Source organism: Bos indicus, chromosome 2 (genome assembly GCF_029378745.1).
Source record: "Bos indicus isolate NIAB-ARS_2022 breed Sahiwal x Tharparkar chromosome 2, NIAB-ARS_B.indTharparkar_mat_pri_1.0, whole genome shotgun sequence".
NCBI lineage: Eukaryota > Metazoa > Chordata > Mammalia > Artiodactyla > Bovidae > Bos > Bos indicus.
The window spans coordinates 74,165,323-74,171,099 of NC_091761.1; the positions used below are offsets into that span (position 1 = coordinate 74,165,323).

At 38.2% G+C, this 5,777-nt stretch overlaps 1 pseudogene; it reads right to left on the reverse strand.

Moving 5' to 3' along the window:
• Positions 1–1,602: 1,602 nt before the first annotated feature.
• On the reverse strand, positions 1,603–2,172 carry LOC109575453 (peptidyl-prolyl cis-trans isomerase A pseudogene; annotated as a pseudogene).
• Positions 2,173–5,777: the final 3,605 nt, after the last annotated feature.

The window sequence follows — 5,777 nt, forward strand, 5'->3', positions numbered from 1 at the left end:
AAAATCCAGCTACATGGTACATCTTAAAGTAAGTGTTTCAGGGACAGAAAAACTCAAATAACATCTAATACACAGATCCAACTAGGAGGAAACAGAGTGTCCCTTAGGTCTGGGAGCTCGTTGAATGGACATTGATGGATTTGTTTTCCTTTCAGATTAAACTGAACTTCTGACGTGAAAGTAGTTTACTGGCTTCTGATCTTGAAAGCAACAATCTTTTTTTTCTCCCTCTAACTAAATTTCTCTTGTTTAGGTGTTTTAGCTTTTTAACAGCTTGAAAAGTGGCACATCGGAGTGCCACATTGGAAGATTCAGAAGAAATTATTTGCTTAAAAAATGTTGAGAGAAACAGAGAATTTGGCTAACTTTACTTTCCCTCTGGTAAAGTGGTGTCTGGCAAATGGACCATTCTAGGGGCTTGAATATTTTCTCTTAGGCTCAAATGCCCAAAGATATGCAAAATAACATTTCAGCAATTTTTCATAGCTTGACAAGATAAATATTATCGGAACTGAATATGAACATTTGTGTAAATGAGGGCTGGCCTTTAACGATGGAGATAACGCATAGGAGTGTTAAGTAGATGTCAGTGTTGGCTGTTGATTAAATAATGTCTGTGCTGAGAACTCATTTTACCTTAGCATCTGTGGATGTAATCTCATCTTCAGGGTTAGCTGGTTTAGGAAAAGATATCTTATGCTAATTTATAGCTCAATAAATTTTAATTTCAGACATTGGCAGATAAAACATCTAGATATGGCAGAGACACCCACATGAATGTAGAATAAATGCTATTGTTTATGTGTGACGGCTAGCTTTCCCTGTCATCTTTGATTACATGCTACACTTGTCAAAAACTAAGTAACCAACATTGGTTCCTCACTGCTCACTAAATTCTAGACTTTATTTGGATTTCATCAGTTTTTCCATCAATGTCCTCTTGCTATTCCAGGATGAAGATCAGGTACCATGATGTGTTTAAGTGTATATCTCCTGAGTTTCTTCTGTTTGTGTCAGTTTCTGAGTTTTTACTTGCTTTTCGTGACCTTGGCAATATTACTGTGTGCTAGCCAAGTATCCTGTGGAATTTCTCCCAGCTTGGGTATGGTTGATGTTTTTTCTCATGAATCGACTGAGGTGAAGGTCTTTCTGATCACAGTATATGATGGGGTCACAACAGCCACATGATATATCTGATGATGCTACTATTCCCCCCCACCCTTTTTTTTTTTTACAAAAAGATACACTAAAACATGAAATACTAAAGAGTATATCAAATGACTTATTTTTTGCATTCTAGGTAGGAGTGATTTAAAGCGAAAGGAGGGAGTTTCATTAAAAAATACTCTGGATATACCTTAGCCCTTCTGCATATTTGAACTTAGATGGAGTAAGTCAATTGAGGGAACATCTGGGTTATGCCTTTTTTTTTAAAGTAGTTTTCTTTTTTGTTGTTACTGTTGTTTTGTTTTTATTTCATAATCATAAATTTAACTTTGCAATTCAGCTAAACTTGGAGGGAGATAGGAAAATATGGAACCCAAAGAACTGTAGCAAGAGCACAAAGATTATAGGATATTTCAAGTAGATAGATGTAAGGGGTTCTCTCCTGGGCTACAGAAGGAATGGTCTGGTGGTTAAGTAAAACACAAGTCAAATTTATTAGATTTTTCCACAGTCAGAAATGGTGATCCTCTTGCTGGTCTTGCCATTCCTGGATCCAAAGCACTCCATGGCTTCTACAATATCCATGTCCTCTTTCACCTTGCCAAAGACCACATACATGCCATCCAGCCACTCAGTCTTGGCAGTGCAGATGAAAAACTGGGAACTGTTTGTGTTGGGGCCAGCATTTACCATGGACAAGGTGCCAGGACCTGTATGCTTCAGGATGAAGTTCTCATCATAAAATTTCTTGCCATAGATGGACTTGCCACCAGTACCATTGTGGCACATAAGTCCCAGAACTATTCTGTGAAAGCAGGAAACTTTATAACCAAATCCTTTCTCCCCAGTGCTCTGAGCATGAAAGTTTTCTTCTGTCTTTGGAACTTCATCTGCAAACAGCTCGAAAGAGACGTGGCCCAAGGGCTTGCTGTCGACAGCGATGTCAAAGAAGAAGATGGGGTTGACTGTGGCTGGACAGCTCAAGAGACTCCAGGGTGGCAGCATCTGCAAGGCCTAAAGTAGTTTTCTTTAGGAACTGTCAACGTATTGTTGAACTGTGGACTTGTAACTCTGCATGGACTATGGCTAGTCAATAATATGTACTTAAAAGCTGCATTATTGCAAAATGAGTGTTTTATCCAGGTACTCATTCTTTTATTGTTATTTGCTTTTTAAACTTTGTTTTAGTCACTTAAAGAAAATCTTCTTAAGACATAATTTTCCTCAAATCCATTCCAAGTTGTTTAGGAATGGATAAAGAAGATGTACTATATGTATATGTATACAATGGACTATTACTTAGTCATTAAAAAGAATGAAATAAGGCAATTTGCAGCAACATGGATGGACCTAGAGAGTGTCATACTGAGTGAAGTAAATCAGACAGAGAAGGAGAAATATTGTATAACATCCCTTATATGTGGAATCTAAAAAGAAACGATACAAATGAATTTACTTACAAAACAGAAAGAGACTCACAGACTTAGAAAATGAACTCCTGGCTGCCAGGGGGAAGGGATAGTTAAGGACTTTGGTAAGGTCATATACACACTGCTATGTTTAAAGTGGATAACCAGCAAAAAACTATTACATAGCACTTGGAACTCTGCTCAATGTCATGCGCCAGCCTGGATGGGAGAGGGGTTTAGGAGAGAATGGATACATGCAACTGTATAGCTGAGTCCCTTCACTGTTCACCTGAAACTGTCACAACATTGTTAATTGGTTATTCCCCAATACAAAATGTTTTTGGTATTAAAAAATAAAAAATAAAGTTAAAAAATTACAATTAAGAAATAACAAAAATTAAAAAATAGTCATAATTTTGGGCATGTACTTATGTGGATATGAACTAGATAGATGATAGTAGTTTTTAAAAAAAGAAAGATGAAATGAGGAAAATTCGTTAGAACCCAGTGATTATCTTGAAGGAGAGGATCAAGAATTATTTTAAAGTATTAAGCATGTACCATGTGAATGACAATACCAATGCTAATTAGGTCTAGATAGGAAGGTAAACTTGGATAATGACTCCATTTTACTTGGATTTCAGTTTCAAAAGATATTATTGTTCTTACTTATGGGGCCATCAAAGAAACAGTTGAAAATGTGGGATTGAATGCCATAAAGAAGGTCAGCGTTGAAGAGAGAGCCTGTTTGAAATGAAGTATCATTAAATGGAAAAGTTATTTTAGAGATCTCCAAACATGATCACTCCTTAATCTCTGCAATTTATTCAGTGGAACCAACTTTCCAAGCCAGACACTTCTTTGGCTGTCCCCATTGCAGCCTCTCATTACGACTCTGGGATAAAAGCAAACCAAGGTCAAATATCAGATCCCTGCAGGGAGATAACCTGAGCCCTTTGTCTGATGAAATCTCTGCACCTGACAGCTCACTGCTCTTCAGGGAAATCCAAAGCAGCTTCTTTCCTTAATGTTCAAAATTCAGCACTCTGAACTGAGTCAGGTGCCTTGCTGCTGCTCGTCTCGCCTCATCTCCAGTGATCCAGCAAACTGAGCATTTGCTGGCAGCCCCGATCGACTCCTGGGATTTTAAGACCCTTGGCAGCTGGAACTGTGTTTGATATTGCTCTTTATTTTTCAAAGTACTTGACATGGAACAGGAAGTGTACCACTCACATCACAGGAGGAAAACATGAGCTAGTCAGGTATCCTGGAGTTCAGAATCTTGCTCTGCCATTTACACTTGAGCACCTAGGGATGTTGCTTAATCCTGTGGAGCAGAAGATTCCCCCTCTGAAGTTTTAGGAGAATAGTGCACACTTCATAGAGAAGTTGTAAGCATTATGTGTGGCAACATATTAAAGCTCTTAGCACAGAGTCTGGACATAATATTCACTTGATAAAAGATAAGAGTAACAGACATCTATGTAGCATTTACCAAGGTTTGGGTATTACACTAAGTAAATCTAACTTAACTCATCTGTTTAATCCCCTATAACAATTTAATGAGCTCAGCAGATATTGTTACCCATTTCACAGGTGAGCAAACTGAAGATTGGTAAGCCATCTTGCCTAAGGTCAAACAGTTAGAGGTAGTAAAAAGTAGACAGCTGGACTCTTAATCTTTGCTCTTAAACAATATGATATATCATTATTATGCATATAGCACACAATGATAATAATGATACCTATTATTACTATTCATAAAGATTCTTTGTGCTACTATTTGGGTAGGGACAAGACAAGAACAGTTGCTATAAACACTCTTACTTAATACTGCTTTAGTTATTCTAGTCATTAGGACAAGAAAAATGAAACATACACACAATAGAAAATTTTTTTTTTTCAGTTGTTGGCTCTCTGGCATGAAAACTCCAAATAATACATCTAAATAGAAGAAAAGTGAAAGTGAAGTTGCTCAGTCATGTCCGACTCTTTGCGACCTCATGGACGGTCGCCTACCAGGCTCCCAAGATCCATGGGGTTTTCCAGGCAAGAATACTGGAGTGGGCTGCCATTTCCTTCTCCAGGGGATCTTCCCAACCCAGGGATCGAACCTGGGTCTTCTGCATTGCAGACAGACGCTTTACTGTCTGAGCCACTAGAGTGATCCTATTAATAGAAGAAAAGCTGATTACTAAAAAAGTTCAAAAGCTGTCCTATGTATCAACTACATCAGACAGCATTCATGAGCACTCCACAATGCCCTTCACACGTATTTTAAGAGTTGATGCTGGCTGCTGGGAGCTCAGCAGATACTGTCAACCAGAATCCAGGAGCCTCTTCAACTTTGTTCAGTTCAGTTCAGTCGCTCAGTCATGTCCGACTTTTTGCAACCCCATGGACTGCAGCATGCCAGGCTTCCTTGTCCATCACCAACTCCCTAAGCTTGCTCAAACTCATGTCCATAAGTCGGTGATGCCATCCAGCAATCTCATCCTCTGTCCTCCCCTTCTCCTCCTGCCTTCAATCTTTTCCAGCACCAGGGTCTTTTCCAATATGTCAGTTCTTCACATCAGATGGCCAAAGTATTGGAGTTTCAGCTTCAACTGGGTAACGCTGGGTTAAGATACCATCAGCTTTCAATACCACATTCCCATGAGCCTGCACCAACAATATCTTGAGTCGTGTGTTTCCACCCAAAGTCTCCTCAAGACCAGTCCAGCTCTTAACACCAAATCCTAAAACCAGACTACATGGTTTAGGCTTAAGTTATAACACCAACCCATTTCTGTACCAGTCTGTCCTACTATTTCTGGGTAACAAATTATCACAAATCTTAGTTGTATGTGAACACCATTTTAATTATTTTTAATTTCAATTTTACTGACAAAAACTGACAAATAAAATTGTAGGATATTTAAATTATACTTTATGGTGGTTTGCTCAACGAACACATTGTGAAAGGATTCCCTAATCTAATTAATACATCCAACACCTCATATATTATTCTCTCTTAGAAGAACATTTCAGTTCTTCTCTCTTAGGAAATTTCATTTATACAATGTTATGTTATCAACTATGCTCATCATATTTTACATTAGACCTTTTACCTTATTCATCTTATAGCTGAAAGTTTGTACCCTTTAGTCATAATTTCCTATTTTTCCTCACACCTCTGCCCCTGGAAACCACTCTTCTATT